The 20738-nt window shown below is 39.8% G+C and overlaps 1 pseudogene; it reads right to left on the reverse strand.

The window, feature by feature from the left end:
• Nucleotides 1-256: 256 nt before the first annotated feature.
• Nucleotides 257-20005, reverse strand: LOC143856065 (ATP-dependent zinc metalloprotease FTSH 8, mitochondrial-like; annotated as a pseudogene).
• Between the last annotated feature and the right edge of the window lie 733 nt (nt 20006-20738).

Genomic DNA, 20738 nt, shown 5'->3' on the forward strand with positions numbered 1-20738 from the left:
AAAGGCTCGGAATCCCGCGCAAGTTCGGTCAGAACGTCGCAATTCCTTACAAACAAAGATAATATCTATCAAAACACAAAAAGCAACACAAAAAAAACACGGCACCAATTCATAAAGATCATCCATTCACATCCTCCTGGCCCACAGGCCCACAAAAAGAAAGGGAAACGAGGAACAAAGCACGGCGAACGCAGGCCCCAAAAAATCCCCAACAAGGAAGGGGAAAGGCACGCAAAAACACAAAAAGAGCCAGAGATTAATCGGAGAAAGAATCCTCTCCCGAAGGGTTCCCCTCCTCCTTCCAAGAATTCTCCAGCAAGGGGTCCACCTCATATTCAAACAGCTGCTCATTGAGAAGGTCAACCTTTTTCTGTAGAGCCTCGTTCTCCCGCATCAAGACCTCGATCTCCTTGCCCATCTTCACAATACGGCCACGTAATTCCGTCCCCTGGTGATAGGCTCAGGAGAAAAAAGACCACTCCCTGGCGACATGGGAATGGGACAACTTGTCTTCCCTGGGCAAGGAGGAAAGGCGAAGGGGGGGAAGCCGGAGGAAGAACCCGGGTTCCTCCTAGCCTTCTTCCGACGAGCCAGAAGATCCTCCCTCGGATCGGAAGACAAGTCGGGTTCACTCGACGATTCCTGGAGGAGGCGGGCCTTGCCCCTAACTCGCGAAGGAAAACCCGACATGGTGTTGAAAAAGGCGCGAAAGGACACCTACTGCAAGGCGCCAGGGCGATCCCCCTTTTAAACTCAAGAAGGGAATCCTGGTACCTCGAAACAAGGCAACCCATTTAACGACGCTACTGATTCCCGGGGACGGCCGCCGGATAAAACGGCGCGCCTCCTCGTACCCCGGAGCCCTCGTAAATATCCTCATCATGACTTCGCTCGAACAAAATGTTACTCCCTTGGCCCATTCAATGGACCAAAGGAGTAAGGGGGAGTTATGATGGGACACAAATACGGTTGTATTCCCAGATATCGCCACGTGTCGTCCATGTACGAGCAGAACCCAATCATCATGAAGAAGGGCGTTGGAAAACGGCAAAGACCACACAATCATGACACGTGTCACCCTCTCGCCGCTCAGGCCTCATCATCACAAATCATGGAAGGAAATGGCCGCCAAAGCCATGTGCGCCGGCGAAGCAGGGGGACGGCCCCCTGTAAAAGAAGGTTTTCTCTCCATAATGATGAAAAGGGTCGCGCGCCTCCCTTTAAAAGGGAGGAAAAGGAAGAAGGGAAGGGGAGGCTTTTCCGCTGAAAAAAGGTCTTCACTCATTCTCCACTCCGGACACCGAGAAAAGAGGCGAGGCAAAAACAGAGGAGGCTAGGAACTCAATCCTATTCTCCCTGCTAGTCCCCTCCGACCCACTCACTCACTCACCCAGAAAAGATTCCGCACGCTGCCCCTGGTAACCCTGATCGAAACCCCTTCCCCATCTCGCTGTTCTTTATATTGATTGGTCGAAGGATCTGACTTGGGTGTCGAAGTGGTCGTCTGGGACCCACCCCGGACCCCCTGACCCCCTTTGTTTGTGATTGCAGACCCCGCGGAGGCCCTCTACCGACCGCGCAATCGCAGACCCGGATTCAGACGCCATCAGTGTATCTCTATATATAGGGGCTGGAGGCAACAAACTTGGTATTCCAAACTAGATACCTTGGGTGTAATGCTTTAAGCATCCTTGCTTAAACCCTAATTGCTCTAACAATCTTAAAGCATTAAATCCCCTCTCTCACGTTTTTTTTTTCGATTTTCTAGAGATGTGGGTTCCTGGGTGGGTTTTCTGCAAATACTCTCTTGTTTGGAGGAAACGGTGGATTCTGCTGCTCGGTGATTTGGGTTTGGGTTTGGGTTCGGCTTCAATCCCTCACGTCAAAAACAGAGCAAGAACTTCTGGGTGTGCCTCTCTCTGCTGTTTGAAACCAGGTTTGGGTTTTCTCCTCCACTACAGATTCAATCATTTGGGTCTCTTCTCCACAACCGTTGATTTCTCTACTACTGTCCTTCTATGTGTTGTGAGAATCGTTTGGAAGCTTCAATCGTGCCCTAATCTCAACTCTGGAGCGGACATTGAATCGACACAAAATCAATCGATTTGGGGTTTCTATTTCTCGCGTTTTGTTACTCGGATTAGAAACTTTTGGGCATGATTTTCTTTTACACAGGTTCTTGGCAACCCTCTGATTTTGGCAACTCCGGCTAACAACCACTTAAGCCGAATTAAGTGGGTCTCATTCTTTTTTTCTGGTGGAGAAACTCGGAGTATTGGCGTCGAATCTCTCTGCACATCTAGTGAGTATTCTCGTCTTGACGGAAGAAGAACTTTCATTTTTTTTCTTTGGGGGTTCCCTCTCTTTCGGTTGTTGGGGATCTCACAGCAGTGAGGTTGGGGTTTCTTCCCTCTCGATGGTTTTTTGAGCTATTGCCAAATCTTGGATTCGATTCTTGGTGAAACCGAAGTTGACACTTGATTCTTTGATTTGCGGTTGAACCGAAGCTGGAAATTCTTTCGAGGATTGGTCCTTAGTTTTGGTTCTTGGATTTGGTTCTCTCCAATCAGGTGCACTCTTTCCACTTTTAATTTCATCTGAAATATCCAATGGAAAAAATTTCTATGCCTTTTGAGATGGTCAAACTTCACTCCTTTGGTGGATCTGAGTTTAACTCATGGAAGCGAAAGACTCAATTCAGTCTAAAATATATGAATTGTTTTTACACTGTTTTGAGTACCTTTGCTGAGACGGATGAAGAAGTTGATGAATCTCAATGGCTTAGAGATGAGGATTTCTGCAAAGACTACCTGTTGAATTGTCTTTCAGATCGTCTTGCAGAAACCTATAGTAAATTTAACACTGCTAAAACAATATGGAACAACTTAGATGCTCAATTCAAGAAGGAGGAGGAATTGTCCAAGACCCATCTTGTGGACAAATTCATGGATTTCAAGTTTCAAGAGGACAAAGAAGAAATCATTCCTCAAGTGAATGATCTAGAGAATTTGAGATCTAAGTTGCATAATGAAAAAATAGTTGTCTGTGATTCGTTTCTTGTGGGTGCAATTATATATAAGTTACCATTTGCATGGCATTCTTTCAAAACCGAAATGTATCGGAAAAAGGTGCAAGTGGGACTGGATGATCTCAAACGTTTCATTCGAATCGAAGATGAGAATCGAGCTAGGAATAACTTGGAGATGGTTAGACAGCAACAATCAGCTGCTAACGCAGTAATATATCCCAAGAAATTTCCTCGGAAATCCAAGTCACCTAAAAGTGAACATCCCAAGTTGGAGGCCAAAAAGACTATCTTTCAGAAAAAGAAGGGCAAGTGCCACAACTATGGGAAATGGGGTCACTTTGCTGCAGAGTGTAAACAACCTAAGAAGGCTAAATCTGACACACCACAAAAGGAAGCTCATATGATGGTGGGCAGTGCTGCGCCTAAGAGTTTTGTTGCCATGTTAGGCAATGGTAAGGCCAGTACTTTTTCAGCCTGGTGGTTAGATACAGGAGCCACCTGTCATGTTTGCAACTCGAAGAAACTACTTACGGATGCTGTTGGCGTGAAAGAGACCGTTACAGTGGCTAGTGGAGCTGAGGCAGAGGTGACTCACACTGGAACTGCGAACCTGGTCCTTTCTTTAGGTAAAATACTAACTTTAAAAAATGTTAAAGTAGTTCCTGCTATTCAAAAGAATTTAATTTCTATTAGTCTTTTAGACAATGATGGCATGTGTTCATCCTTTTTGGGTGGTAGAGTAACTTTAACTGTTAACTCTTATTATTTTGGTTGTGTTTTCTTAATCGATGGTATGTATAGACTAAGTTTAGCAAATGAAACCGTTAGTCAGGTTAGTTCCACTTTGATTGATCCTAAGTTGTTACACACTAGATTGGGACATGTGAACTATAGGAAAATGGTCAAACTTGCTAAAACTTATAATATACCTATAGATACATCGATTAGATTTGACAGATGTGAAGTGTGTGCCCAAACCAACATCACTAGAAAACCTTTTCGTTCGGTTTCTAGGAGCACACAACTTGAATTAATACATTCTGACCTCTGTGACTTTAAAAGTTTCACTACTCGAGGTGGTCGGAAGTATTTAATCACATTTATAGATGATTTTTCTAGATATTGTCATATTTATCTCTTAAAATCGAAAGATGAAGCTTTTGATAAATTTAAAATTTTCAAGAATCATGTTGAAAATCAATTGAACTTGAAAATCAAGCGATTTAAGAGTGATAGAAGAGGAGAATACACTTTGACAGAGTTCAAGAACTTCTGTGCCTCTCAGGGCATAATACTTGAAACTACTGCTCCTTACTCGCCTCAATCTAATGGCATAGCTGAACATAAGAACCAGACGTTAACTGAAATGTTAAACTCTATGTTATTGACAGCTGGCATGCCTACTAGCTATTGGGGAGAAGCAGCTTTAACTGCAAATCACATCCTGAATAGAGTACCACACTCTAAGTTGACCACTACTCCTTATGAGTTATGGTATAAACATCCTTGTAGATATGACACTCTTAAGACTTGGGGCTGTATTGCTTATGTGAGGATACAAGACCCTAGGAGACCTAAGGTAGGACCTCGCACAAACACTTGTGTCTATCTAGGTGGTGCAGAAGATAGTGCTGCTGATCAGTTTTTGGATCTATCTACCAATTTGGTTATAGAATCTAGAGATGCAGTATTCTTTGAGAATAAATTTCTCGGAGATCATGGTTTGAACCTACCTGGCGATACTGAGATGGTTACAGAATCGCATGTAGAGTTTGAACAGAATACTTCTGACACCTGTCCTACACTGATTTCTACATCAGAACCTTTAAGAGTTTCTACAAGAGATAGAGTACCCAAGAACTTTGGTGAGGACTTTGTGACCTACCACGTAGAGATTGATCCGTCAACCTATAATGAAGCGATGAGATCTAGGGACTCTTTGTTGTGGGCAGAAGCCATTGATGATGAAATGAGCTCTCTGTTACAAAATCAAACTTGGCAGCTAGTCGATTTGCCCAAAGGGGCTAAGACTGTGGGCTGTAAGTGGATTTTGAAGAAGAAACTTAATCCTGACGGATTCATACCTCGGTATAAAGCACGTTTAGTAAGTAGCTAAGGGCTATACTCAAGTCAGTGGGAAAGACTACTTTGATGTTTACTCACCGGTCTGTCATTTGGCAACGATAAGAATTCTTCTTGCTTTGGCTTCTATTGAGAAGTATGTTGTGTATCAAATGGATGTAAAAACGGCTTTCTTAATGGAGACCTCACAGAGAAAATCTACATGAACCAACCTGAAGGGTTTGTCATGGAGGGTTTCGAGAATAAAGTTTGTAAGTTACACAAATCTTTGTATGGTCTTAAACAAGCACCTAAATTGTGGCATCAAAAATTTGACAAGGTCGTAAAGAGCTTTAGTTTTCAGACCAGTTACTCAGATAAATGCCTTTACTTTCGATCTGTGTCGAATAAGGTTGCGATTATTTGCTTGTATGTAGACGATATGTTGATTCTTGGTTCCGATCTCTCTGTAGTGAGTGACGTGAAAACCACTTTGGCTCAAGAATTCGACATGAAAGATCTTGGTGTGGTTGACACCATTCTTGGTATGAAAGTAAGTTTTGAAAGGCAGGGGATTACTCTTAGCCAAGCCCATTATATTGAAAAACTACTTTCTACATGGGGATACAGTGAGTGTAAACCGATTGAGACACCATTTGATTATACCAAGAAGCTTATCTCTAATGAAGGAGACAGTGTGAATCAGTTAGATTATTCTAAACTGATTGGTAGTCTCATGTATGCTATGAGTTGCACTAGGCCAGACATAGCCTTTACAGTTGGTATGCTGAGTCGTTTCACTAGTAATCCTGGCCATGAGCACTGGGATGCCCTTATGAGGCTGATGAGATACCTTAAGGGTACTCAAGGATATGCTCTATGTTATAATGGCCATCCTCCTATTCTGGAAGGGTATTCTGATGCATCATGGGGCTCAGAATTAGGAGACAGTAAATCTACCAGTGGTTATGTTTTTACACTGGGTGGAGCCGCTGTTGCATGGAAGTCAAAGAGACAGACTTGTATTGCTCTGTCATCTATGGAATCAGAACTTTATGCTTTAGCTTCTACAGGAGATGAAGCAGAGTGGATAAGAGATCTGATCCTGGACATTCCATTGACACATTTAAATATTAACTCTTTAAGTTTGTTCTGTGATAATGAAGCTACAACTACGATTGTGAAAAACTCACTCTTTAATGGTAAGAGGAGACATGTCAGGCTGAAACATGCCACGCTGAATTATCTTCTAGAACAAGGTATTATCACTTTGGTTGATGTGAGATCAAAGGATAATATGGCCAATGCTCTTACGAATGGACTGAACAAAGATCGAATATTCAAAACTGCGGGGGAGATGGGGTTAAAGACTGTGTAGACGTGTCTTAACCTACATTCATATTATTTTGAAATTTTTGAATCTCTCTATCTTGGCCAAGATAAGCACTTGATATGTTTCAATGATGTTTACAGTTATCTTTATGTCATTCCACATTTGATGACATGTCCTTCTTGGGAAAGGTTGTTTCATTCCAAACTTGATGATACAGCCTAACTCAATTTGGATATGATGCCTATAACATTCCAAATGGAAACATGGAATGGTTCTTTGTATAGAAACTGTTAGGTCTTCTTCTTGAATGAAACTTGACATTGATGCTTATTGATATTGATATTTATTTTTCAGCCATTATGAAATTGTACTAAGTTCTTTCTGTAGAACTAGATACTTTTAGTAAAATACACAAATGATTGGATTCATTTTAATGAAATTCATATTTGGTAATTTACAGGAATTGACGAAAATGGAGGAGATTGCCTCAATTTGGATCTTGATGAGGATGACTTACTTGATGAGTGAATCCTTATAGCGCAGTGGGAACTATTATTTTCTTTTCCGTTGATTAAATAGTTCACCTACATATGAAACTGCTTATGTTTGAGTTTAGATTATTTCTAAAACTTTTGGTTATTCTTTAAAGTATTTTGTTTTCAGTTGGATTACAAATCTTTATTGATATGGTGATATGGATTATTCAATAATTTTGTTTGAACATCACATTATCTATCTATTGGATTGTGCTATATGTAGAACATAGGAGGAGATTGTTGGGTATATAATATAACCCATGTATGTTCTAATATAAGCCCAATAGCTAATGGATCAGGTGTAGTGGGCCCATTTGGGCTGGAACCCATTAACCTCTTATAACCCTAGTGTATCTCTATATATAGGGGCTGGAGGCAATAAACTTGGTATTCCAAACTAGATACCTTGGGTGTAATGCTTTAAGCATCCTTGCTTAAACCCTAATTGCTCTAACAAGTTTCACAAAGCTAGTAATACATTGGTTGGTCAGTACTACTACGATACTTTCAAATGAGGAATGTGTTATAAAAGGAGCATGATGTCTCTCGAGCTTCGAATTAATGAGATGTTAACGCTCTTGAATTTTACTTATAGTATTAAAGTAATGAACTCAATCATGTTTTCATAGGAATAACAAAAGGACTAAAATTTTTATTTCAAACGAATTTTAGGAATAATTATGTATTTCCTAAGCCTCTTAAAGGAGATGAAATCATCCTTCAAAAAACATGGACAATATTTGAGATTATTCATACAAAATCATTAGAAACCCACAAAAAAAGTGGAATGAGATGAAATGTTAATGTCCCTTCAACTTTGCTTGTTATTTAGCTGTTTGCACATTTACAATGTCAAGTATAAGAAAATAGTATTTTATGTCCCTTGTTGCGCGCCATTTCTAGATAATGTTCACAAATGATTTTGTTACTCCCATTTCTATCGATGTTAGTTTAATGGGTATTGAAAATCAATAATTTACTTCTTCCAACTTCAAATTAGATATGATATACTTGTTTGGATAGAAGGTTATTAGCAAGCTGGATGCAGAACTGTCGCTTATCATGAATCAGTCCATGTTTTGCTGGATGGTTTCTTGGGCTCATAGAGGCCCTACTTAAAGTCACAATTGTTCCTCGTGGAACTGAAAAGTAGAATTTGCACAATACATTCGTAACGAAAACCTCCTTAGGATCAAAGAGCAGCTCTTTGGCATAACATGCATGACATTAGATGAACGAGTAACTGAACAGATAACATTGATGTTTCGAATTTAACCTCTACATATTTCTGAAACATTAAAGAGGTAATATTTTATAACGAAGTTAGGTCGTGTTTGGATTACCGAAATAGAGAATAATATTCGACATCTGATTCTCTATCAAGGAATTCTAGAATTTGGATTGGCATTGCTGGCATAAAAGGAAGTGTGGAGTAGAACATTCAACGGAATATTGGGTAGATTTTGATACCCCTCAAGGAGGTGGTATTTTCAATTCTGGTTGGCTCGTTCTTCTCTATAGGAAAAATCTCTCCTTAGTTGCTACCGTCCCATCCTAAAAGCACTCTCTTCTATCTCTAGATGACTAATTTTAGTGAGAAAATAGCTCTCTCTAAATTTAGGGAGGACTAGTCAATAGAGAGAAGAGAGCTCTCTCTATGTAATGGAATTTGATTTTAATACCAATTCCTGATTCTTGTAATCCAAACGCAAGACAAATTCCAGTAGAACCCACCCATGAACATTAAAAATCAAAGATGTGCTGTGAGATGGATACACCTCCTAAAATTCAACACAACAAAGTGTAGAGACCAGACTACAGGAATTTTATTTGTGATCTGTTGATCTATTTATATGCAGGCTGATTTTTTTTTTATCATGGATACATCCCACTACACATACCAATGGATTCACTCAAAAGTAAACAGGAAAACTTAGGACTTTGAAGCTGGAGTCAATTTTAAACATTATTTGTTGTATTTTGACAGCATGCATTTTCATTTATAAGACCCAAATTCGTGCTATTTTTTCTTCATGAACAGATGATCTATTGTTATTTGACCCATTTGATCTGGGGTTGTTGCCTTAATTGGTCCCCAGCCATTGTTCAAGAACACCCCTATCGATTGCCCAACCTCTTTTAAGCTACCTAACATGCTTTCCTACATAGAGTGTTTTTCGACTTTGACACAATACAAGCACCTAAGGCCCAGTTTGTTTTGGATCTTGAGATCCGAGTGTGAGTGCCGAACCGATTATTGGACTCAACTTAATTATGCGGTCCATGTTTTTCACATGAATAGTATGGATGGGTCATGCACCGAAACCTGTGAAAAAGGATCACTCCATTGGATCATAGGCTACAGATTCAAGGCTTCTAAGGTGAAGAAATTATAAAAAAAGAAAATCAAAGACTTAAAAATAAGATAGATAAAGAATACCATATGTAATAAATACATTATGATAGCAAAACGGGGGTGATAATTGAAAGTGAGGTGAGATAATGGGTGACCAAGGCCTATCACCACACTATAGCGTTGATAGAAGAACATAAAGAGCAAGTGGCTTAGATTGAAGAGTTGTTGCTTGAGAAGGAGGTTCTACACCAAGATGACTTGCTTCGGGTCCTGGGGGAGCGCTCGTTCTAGTCAAGTGAGCCGACTAATTATGATAAGTCCAGGCAAGTTGAAAATGAGAAACAACCCCAGAGGGTGGGATCACGGGGGACGCACATCGTCAGCTTTGCTCGATGGGGAGGCGGTGGTGCCGACGTAGTGGAGGGGTGTGAGAGTTCAGTGAGACATCCTAAACCAAAAATTAAAGTTTGATAAAGGAATCCGGTTCAGAGTGTACTCAGGGGAGAGAGTCAAATTCTGGACAAAGAAGTGGTGCAGGGAAGCCTCGTTAAAAGAAATGTTCCCAGATATATTCATAGTAGCGTCGAAGAAGGGCGTATGGGTTAAGGAGTGCAAGGAGCACAGGGAAAACAACATTTCCTGAAAGCTGAACTTAAGAAATCTCTTGGACAAGGAGATAGACTGAATGACTTGATTATTGCAGATATTGGAATCGCAATACATTAAGATATCAGCTGCATACAAGGGTTTGGATCTGGTGCAGTTCTGGGGAATTCAATGTTAAATCATTCTACCAAAAGCTTACATCTTGCACAATATCTTTGCAGGCAGTCAAAGTTCACAGCAAGCCACTCAAAAGTGGAACCCTTCCCCTCAAGGTTTCTTGAAGGTAAATTTTAATGGATCTTGGGAAACCTTGGCCCAGCAGGTGTGGGTGGTCTTTTACTTGAGGGTGTTACTATATGGGCCTTCTAAAGTTCATTGGGTACTACAGACTCAAAGGAAGTGGAAATTATGACGGCTCTTCTAGGCCTAAAGTTGATTGAGCCATAGCAAAGGGGATAGTAGAGGGGGACTCCCGCAATGTAATAGGGTGGTTGAAGGGCACTAGATCTCATCCATAGAGGTTTTCCAGCTGGATCAATGAGATTTTGCATTATGTAAGGGGCTCGGAATTATATTTCCGTCATGTTAAAAGATTGGCAAACACAAAGCTGGATAGATAGGTATTGGAAAACATGAAGGCGGATAAATTGGCTAAGAAATGAGTTGCAAGAATGGAATTAAAGCTTTTTTCTAATCTTATCCCTGAGGATTTTTCTAGGTTCATTCTGTCTTTTCTTCTATTTCTGTTTCTTATAGTGCTGAAAGATTACGGCCATGTTTGGAAACCATGAAAAATTATGGGAACCCCCTTTCTTCCTTCACAACCCACATGTAGTGTAAAAAGGCAGTCATAAATACACTAGAGGTAGCTGGCCCACGGAAGAAAAGGGGCATATCACCTCCAAAATCATTCCATGAAATGTTCGTGGGCCCAACTATGTGTAGGGGCCGAGATGGAAGGAGAGGGAGACAATTGAGTGGATGGAATAGAGAGCATAAATTTTTTTCTAAAAACTATTGAAAAGAAAACTTAGAATTCGTTTTTTGTTTTCCAGGTTTTTAGGTGCATTGCGTGCTTCCCTTAGTCCCACCCTCTCAGCTCTCTCCTTCCCCCATCTCTCACAACTAAGTTTTTCTTTTTCCATGGAATATTTTTAATTGGTAGACAAACATGGCCTACACCTGGTTATGGTGATGCAGTTCCAGCTTACATAAGTAGGAGCTCAAGCAGTAAAACTTATATGGCATTCTTAAACCGGCATTATGGGATGTTTAGGACAGAAAAATACTGTATCATTATGAAGATGTTGACTTTGAACAATTAGTTTACCTATATACAAATACAAACAACCTCTTCCACTAACCCTAAACACCACCCCCCCTCCCCCTATACAAATACAAACAACCTCTTCCACTAACCCGCCCCACCCCCCCACATCGAGCGATGATGATGGTGTGCCGTGCCCTACAATCCCACCTGCTGGGAGTTGTTTCTCATTTTCAAGTTTGAATCCTCGCCTGAAGTTATCATTTAGTCAATTGACGTGGCTTGAACGGGGGCTCTCCCAGAACTCGAACCAAGTCCTCTTGGTGTAGGACTTCCTTCTCAAGCAGTAGCTCTGCAATCTGAGCCACTTGCTCTTTGTGTTCTTCGATTAAGGCCAAAGTGCTGCCATAAGCCTTCGCCACCCAATCCCTCACTTCATTGTCGATTATTGCTGCCGTTTTGCTGCTATAGGGAATGGACATTTCGTACATATCCTCCCTTTGAGGGAACGACAGAAGCCCATCTTTGTCACTGAAACCATAAACAACGACTTGGGCGTAGGTCATCTTCGTCACTTTCTCCAAGTCGTTCTGGGCTCCAGTTGAGACCTTCCCAATCAAAATCTGCACCCAATGGGAAAAAAAGTCATTTCCACAGTTAGAATGGTTCAATACACTGAATTCAAATCATTATAAGATCAACTGCAGACAATACAAATCGTTTGAGTCCAACAGATCAAAAGGTGCTTACATGGATTTGATGTGGAAATGAAGTGAACTCAGCAATTTGGAAATTCATCTTGGTGAAGATAAAGGTCGACATTAGTAGAGGATGATGTAAAAGCATTTAGCAGAAACTTCCATGAATTTTTTTAGGTACTGGTAAAGCGTCACAGTCGAAAAATGATTTTGAATTTCTCAAAGTAGAAAAACTCTCTTGAAATCGTCCAGAAGAGAAACATGTTAAAGTAGTTTAAAAGCGGACGGGCAATCAAAAGGGTTGTTCTTGAAGAACAGCTGAGACCAATTAAGATCAACCAGTTGCCCAGATCAAGGTGAGAAGTAAATGGGTCCAAAGAACATTAAGAAAATATGTTCAAACAGGGAAAAAATGCACAATATTTGGTCAACAAAATCAAAATTCATGCTGTTACGTAATACAAACAATATTGTTTAAAATTGACCCAAACTTCAAAGTCCTAAGTTTTCCAGTTTACTTTTGAGTGAAACGTGTAGTGGGGAAGGTATCCATAATTAAGAAAAAAACAGTCTGCATATAAAAAAATCAACAGATATGACTGATAAAATACTAGTAGTCTGGTCTCTAAACTTTGTTGTGTTTAAGTTTAGGAGGTGGCTATGCATCTCACAGCACATCTCCCATTTTTAGTGTTCATGAGCGGTTTCTATGGGAATTTCCCTAGCTTCACTATAAATATACACATTTAATATTCCAGAAAGATGTAGAGGGCAAAGTGGACACATCATTGTTACCTGTTCAGCTGCTCACCCACCTAAGTTCATGCAAGTAATATCAAAGAGCTGCTCTTTGGTCATGAGTAGGTTCTCGTATGGATGGTACCGTGCAAAACCCAATGCCACAGTTCCACGAGGAACAATTGTGACTTTAAGTAGCAGCTCTGCATGCTCGAGAAACCATCCAGCAACCGCACGACCTGATTCATAATAAGCTACCATTCTGCGTTCCAGCTTGTTAATAACCTGTTAACCAAAAAAGGAAATATAGTTCGTAGCTAGTTCTTAAGATGGAAGAAAGAAATTATTGATTTTTCAATACAAATTAAAAAAATATCGATAGAAAAGTATCAAACGAAATGACTTGCGAATGTAACGTAGAAATAGGGGACATGAAATCTATTTCCTTATACTTGACACTGTGAATGTGCAAACTGCCAATTGACAAGCAAACATGAAGGCTAACACATAAATAGATTTCTTTTATTTTTGGCAGTTATAATCTTGAAAGAAAGAAATCAGTGATTTTGAATACAAATTACAAGAATATTGATAGAAACAGAAGTAAAACAAAAATCACTTGCGAATATGACACATGGCTAGCGCAACAGGAGTCTTATTTTCAGATACCATTTTCTTATACCCGACTTTGTAGATGTGCCAACAGCAAAATGAAAAGCAAACATTCATACAGGAATATGAAGACTAAAATGACCAGACACCTTTTGTTTTTAGCAGTAAATGTGACTATCAAAATCAGTGTTTAAAATCGTGGATGCGGGTCAAAATGCGGCCAAGAAAAATTGTTGTCGACTCGGCGCAGACGCGGCCAAGAACACGTTTGGCATAGCTGAGTACTTGGTTGACATGCTCTTAACTCGGGAGAGTCAAAGGAGATTTTATTAACTCTGTGGGGCAAAATGCGGAATGCTGCCAAGCGAAAATGGAGTCGACTCAGGGAAGTCCATGTTGACGCGGGGGAGTTTTAAAATTATGAACAAAATCACTTGTGGATATGATGCTAGAAATGGTGAGCAACAGGGGACATGAAATACTCTGTGTTGCATGGAGCATATGAGTACATTTCGATTGTGACCTGGTGGATAAGAAAAAAAAATAGAATAAATGGATAAGAAAAGAAGTATGTTTCGATTGTGACCTGGTGGTCATGGGTTCGAGTCATGAAAACAGCCTCTCTGCAAAGCAGGGGTAAGGCTGCCTACATCTAGCCCTCCCTAGACCCCGCAATGGCAGGAGCCTTGTGCGCTAGCCTCCTTTTTTTTAAATGGATAAGAAAAAAATGTTAAAGCCGGAGATAAGTTACCTTGTTTTTCTTCCCCGAGCCACCAATGACCCTATCTATAGCTGCGTCAAAATGTCCCATCATGATCTCTGTTTCCTCATTTCTTGAAGCAATCAAAGCAGCTTCATTACAAACATTTGCAATGTCAGCTCCAGTGAATCCAGGTGTCAACGCTGCAAGTCTCTGGGAGTAAAATGACGGTTCACTATCAAGTTTAAGATTTTTGAGAAATATCTGGAATATGTGGTCGCGGCCTTTGATGTCAGGTTTATCAACGGAAATTTGACGATCAAATCGACCCGGTCTCAACAAGGCCTTGTCTAAAACGTCGGGCCTATTGGTGCAAGCAAGTACAACGACCCCATCAGTTGTCCCAAATCCATCCATTTCTACAAGCAACTGATTAAGAGTACTCTCACGCTCATCGTTTGCACCCATGAGACTCCCACGACCCCTTGCTTGACCAATTCCATCAATTTCATTAATAAAAATTATACTTGGTGCACACTGCCTAGCTTCTAAAAACAAGCTCCTCACCCTCGATGGTCCAACCCCAACAAACATTTCCATAAAATCTGAACCAGAAATAGATAAAAAGGGAACACCAGATTCGCCTGCAGCTGCTTTTGCAAGAAGTGTCTTTCCTGTTCCTGGAGGTCCTACAAGAAGAGCACCTTTGGGAATTTTTGCTCCCAGTTCCTCATACTTCCTAGGGTTCTTGAGGAAGTGTACAAATTCCATGATTTCTTGCTTCGCTTCATCACATCCAGCCACATCTTTGAAAAATACCTGGACAATAAAAGCATTTCAATTTCCATCTAAATGTTTGAAAAATACTTGGATGAAAAAAGCATTCCAACGTCATCACAGCAAACCAAATCCTTGAAAAATATGTTTAAGGAAAAGTAATACTAATAACAAAGTGAAAGAAGCATAGCTCACCTTGTTTTTGGAATTCTTATCCAATTTTGTCACATTAACTTTCTCATTATTAAATATTCCTTGACTACCGCTTCCTCCACTCCCACCTACAGCAAATCCACCTTGCATTCTTCTCCTCATGTATAAGAGTAACCCCACAACCAATGCTGTTGAAGCGAATCTCAGCAACTCTTGGTACCAAACTATTTTTGAGACATACATTACAGGAACATAGTCATGAGGGTCTACCCCTAGTGCTGCCTGGGCTTCCTCCAACTTCTTTTCAAATGATTCAACACTCCCAATGTTAAAATGAAACAAATAATGGCTCCCATTTCTTCTATTAAGGGAACCTGTCATAGTTCGAGAGCTCTTGACATACACTTTTGCAACAGAGTTATTGGAAACAATGATGTGATCTACTACACCACGTTCTAGAAGCTTGTTTTTAAACTCTTGAAAACTGATCTGAGAAAAAAAGACATACAAGGCATTTGATTTTAGAATAGAAAGATAAAAAGATTTAAGTCCATAAATAAACAGTGCATTTACAGTGAGTCAGCAAGAACATGTGCTAATGTACTGATCATAAAATATGGGTTAGAAAGAAACTGTTATAGGGCCTAATGCAATGCTCGTAAAACAGATCAAATCCACGTTCAAAATTCAGACCTCGAGTTGAAAAGCCCCCACTTAAGTATTATGATGTAGAACTAATGAAGAAATGTACATAGTTGAACCTTGGTTTTAAATTTCAACTGAACTTTTTATTCCGGCCGAAATATTTCGATTTTGTCTACTACCAAAACGAAATCCACTTGGGTTCAAAAAAATACAAGATTTTCCTAGAAGTTTCGGGATTTTGTCCGAAACATACAATTTTTCAGATAAATAATAAAATGTTTATGTCGAAATGACGACAGTTCTATAGAAATCACGACAAAAATCAACTCCACTCACAGAAAAGAGAAGAAGAATGGGATTCCTTTAAATTTGTCCTAAAAAAACGACAAAAATAAAAAGAAAAAACCAACGGTGAAGATTCTTACATGGATTTTAAACATGAATTTGTACTAAAATATTTTTGTGATTTAATAAGATTTTTGCCGGAATTTCTTACTGAACCCAAAATATTTTCATTTCGCTAATGACCGAAACAGAAACCAGAACCGAAATTTAAAACCTCAAGTTGAACCACTAAAGCTGAAATAAGATGTATGTGCCATGATGATTGTAAGCAAGAAAAGCTCAACACATCAAAGATTACAGAAACTGACAATATTAAAAAGTTAATGAAAGACTTGATGGGCTTATAATATAGGTAGCGGTAGCCACTAGTGGAGGAGGATGAGGTTTGAATTATAAATGGGGGCAAGGAAAGGGCTAGTACAAACCACCTATAATAAAGAACTTGCAAAATGCATCCGTTTATCGTAAAGAGATTTGTTATTCAGATTTTCAGACTCAAAAATAAAATAGTGATATGTTACATACAAGGTCAATGATATTATTATTCCAAAACAGAAAAAGTTGAAAATGCCGTGTTCGGACAGAGCAGGATATTACAGTACATACCTATTAGCGAACCACCCCCCTCTCTCTCTCTCTCTCTCACACACACACACAAACAGAGCACCCAAAAATAAATAAAAAAGTGAACATCATTGTCCCATTAAGCTAGCAAAAGCAGTAAAATAGAAAGACTTAGGCTGTAATTGTATAAGTTATATTGACATCTAATGGAAATCATTTAAAGTCATCAGTATTATAAATTTTTTCATAGAATTATGTGCCAAATATAAACCAAGAAGATAAATAAAGTGACTTAAACTACTTTAGAAGATATGCTGACCTGTTGTTGTTTCCGGAGCCAACGACCGAACGAGAAGAATGAAACCGCCAACCCAATAAATAATAGAGGTGCCAGCAAACTTGGCAAATGCTTCGTAAAATGTTCTTTAGAATTCCTATGATCATCTGTATTGGAATCCTCTGGAGAAAAGGAAGGGAAAAAACACAGTACTTCAAACCTCAAACCTTGTAATTTGTAGCATAAAAAGCCCAGAAGAATAGACTTTTTCAAAATCAAAATGGGTGCAAAAAAATGTTACCATCAAGGTTGAACACTTGAACAAGTTTCAATGCAGTAAAAAATTATAGCTAAAATAAAGTACGTCTAAACACTTGTAGTTCAAAAATGGCACAGGTATAGATATGCTAGATAAGGTTCCTCTAAAAACAAAAAGTTTGATGCCAAGTTTAACAATCTAACTCCGCATCCAAGGCATAATTTTACAGCTGATTAAATACATCAATTATTCCATTTCCATCACAAACAAACTAATGATTTTCTACTCTATCCTACCTGCATATTTTCATTACCTCTTCTAGGGATGCAACTTGGGTCTGGTTCAACCCGAACCCGACGGGTTCAACCTGAAAAATGGTAGGGTCGGGTCGAGTTCGAGTCGGGTTCGGGTTGACTTTTCCCAACCCGGGTCAGGGTCCGGGTTGAGGGTTTGGCAACCCGGCCAGAGTGAAACCCGACATTTTTTATTTTTATTTTTATTTTTTTAAGCTTAAAAACTCAGGTTGTGTCGGGTTGAAGTTGGGTCGGGTCGGGTTCAGGTTGGAAAAATGGGTTTCTCGGGTTGAACCTTGTCGGGTTGGGAATCGGGTCGGGTCGGGGTCCAGTTGGAAAAATGGGTTCCTCGGGTCGGGTCAGGTTGGCCTCAACCCGACCCGAGTTGCACCCCTAACCTCTTTGCACCCCTAACCTCTTCTCTCATTTCAGCACAACCGACTTTGGAAGTTCATGTATACTAACCATAAAACATTAACCATCCCATTCGAATCTACGAGCACCTCTGGTAAAAACAATTTAATTCATTTGATCCATTAAGTTTTCTAGCAACATGGTTTTAAATTTTGGCAGCTGAAATATTTTGGTTTGGGCTAAGACCGAAACGAAATTCACAATGAATCTTTTTTTGACAGAATTTCGGCGAAATTCTGAAATTTCAATTGAATTTCGTTTTCACACTTATTTACAAGATTTCCACTGAAATTTTAAAAATATCAAACTTTTTAACCGAATTTTACTTCATTTCGGACGAAATTTCAACCGAAACTGAAATATTTCAATTTCAGTGGTGGCTGAAACGTACACCAAAGCTGAAATTTAAAATCTTGTCTAGTAAATAGAAAATAAATGTAAGATATGATGAGAAAGGAGTTAAAAGTCCGTTTAGATTCAGATTTTTTATCATCATTCTCCCTGTGAATTTCTTTCTGTTCCTTCACATAGAAGTTCCCATAAAAAATGGCTTTCCGCAAAATTACCTCCCATAAGCTATTTGCTATACGCAATTTTTCCCCTAGTCATAATCTATAGACCCATAAAAATTTCTGTCCTCCTCCCCATACCTAGGGCTGCAACTCGAGCCGGGTACGACCCCCATTGACCCGACCCGAAAATAACCTGGGTTGGATTCAGGTTTCATGGGTTTCGGGTCGAGCCGGGTTGAGCATCCAAAAGCCCGCATGAATCTCGGGTCGAGCCGGGTTTGAAGGGGCCCGACCCGACCCGACCCGAGTTACGTAAGTTATAGTATGTACTTTTTTTTTCTTCTATTGTTAGTTAAAAGTTAAAAGTGAAAACCCACGCACCCACTGTTATAGTATGTGAGTGTAATTTCTGCTTCTATGAGTTGAGCTGATTCAAGTGTTTGATTTAGCATTGTTTGATTGTAATTACAACATTGTTTGATTACAGCATTGTTTGATTCAAGTGTAATGTGAGTGTAATTACATCATTGTTTGATTCAAGTGTAATGTGAGTGTAATTTCTGCTTCTATGAGTTGAGTTGCTTTGGCAAACAAGAGTTTTCCTTAAAAAATTGCGTCAACGTGAAAAAACCCGACCCGACCCGACACGACCCGAGATTTATCATGGGTAGGGCCGGGTTTGGGAATCGTGGGTTTTCAAACCCAACCCGACCCGACCCGAGATATTTCTCGGGTAGGGTTGGGTTCTCCAAAACCCGACCCGCCCGACCCGAGTTGCAACCTTACCCATACCCCCCACCCCCCCGCGGCCCGCCTCTACTCCGGAGCCGGTAAAACACGCCAACACTCCAAACCAGCCTCTCTCTCTCTCTCTCTCTCTCTCCAACAACAACGGTTGGTGGACCCACAATTAATTTTTTTAAATGTTTGTGCAAGGTAGGCCCCCATGTTTTTCAAAATGAACTGTACGTCCCACACCATAGAATGATCCAAACTGTCCATTTTATGGGCCACATCGTAAATAGGATGTGTCCTTAAAAATCATTTCCACATGATGATCCTAGCCCTCCGATCTTAGGACAACTGCAAATTATTGAAACCTCTATCGATAGGATGGTTGAGATCATCCTATGGAAATGATTTTGGGGCACAGCCTATTTACGTTGTGGCCCATAAAATGGACGGCTTGGATCATCCAATGGTTTGGACCATTCACTTCATTTTAAAAAATGTCGGTGGGGCGTACAATTGGGGCGTACAATTGGGCCTTCATGCCACTGTACTACCCTCACCATAGGATGATTCAAACCGTCCAATTGATGGCTAACAACGTAAATAGGTTGGGGGTGTATTGTACCGGCAGTGGACTAGAAGGAGGGGGAGGGCATATCACTGCACAAAAAAAGAGTTAACTAAAAGTTAACTAGCTAGACAGTATAGAATCAATCTCAGCTTACTTTTACTCTTATTCTTCCTCTTCGGAGCTTTTCTTGAGAAAAATCTTCGATCTCTAGAGTTTGCCAGAAGGATTTTCAAATCCAAAAAGTGATTCTTCCTAACAGAATCATTTTGAGCTCTTATGGACGTCAAATAACCCCTCAAAAACCCTAATCCACTATTCTCTTGCCGAGATTGCAGGATCAATTCCTTCATATATGGAGAGCTTCCAAAACCACCCAAACGACCACTCTACAATAGAGAAATAAAAAATAATCGATTAAACTGGAAAAAGAATAGATGGAATAGAAATAATACAAAAACAAAATCTTACTCTTTCAAACTTCGCGCCGTATGAACGCGAAACAATACGTCCAACTCTAAAAAAATTCATCTTTTGATGAAAATGCTGTTGAACTAGTAAAGTGACCGATAAAATGCAGACAACGTAAAAGCAGATATCTCTCTTGTTGGCTTATACTGTTCTTTTATAGTGTTCTTTTACCATCTGGAATTGTGAAAGGTATCTAACAAAATCTTTGGAGTGATTAACGGGTTGTGTTTTAATTGGAAAGTAGGGTTCTTTTGGGTAGGAAAAAAAAATCAAAAGTTATCTAACAAAATCTACTAAATATTTAGAGTGATTTAACGGGTTGTGTTTTAATTGGAAAGAAGGGGCTGTTTTGGGTAGGAAAAAAAATCAAAAGTTATCTAACAAAATCTACTAAATATTTTGTGAAGGGGACTGATAAATTCGCCCCTCTTCGCCTCGTTGTCAAATCACAACTGCCACTCCGGGTAGAACATACCTAATACGGCTAGTTTGGTCTCCCTCACTAGGAACCATTTGTGGGGGCCCAATGAATGATTGGTTTGGATCTTTGAAGAGTGTGAACACCGTAAAAAGTGTATTTTTAGAAAAAAAAATCACTTGGGTCTACTTTTTTCAAAAATCCAAACAGTTCATTTGTTGCGAACCAATGCAAATAGACCTTGCCTAAAAAATAATCTCCCCAGGTTATTCCCAACTCTTTGAACCGTTGATATATTGTGTCATCATATTAGATTGATGGATTTGGATCATCAGATGGGGCTGATTTTTGGGGCATGTCCTATTTATGTAAAGG

The sequence above is a fragment of the Tasmannia lanceolata genome, unplaced genomic scaffold (genome assembly GCF_043159265.1).
Source record: "Tasmannia lanceolata isolate RefF3 unplaced genomic scaffold, GAP_Taslan_0.1 ptg000023l, whole genome shotgun sequence".
NCBI lineage: Eukaryota > Viridiplantae > Streptophyta > Magnoliopsida > Canellales > Winteraceae > Tasmannia > Tasmannia lanceolata.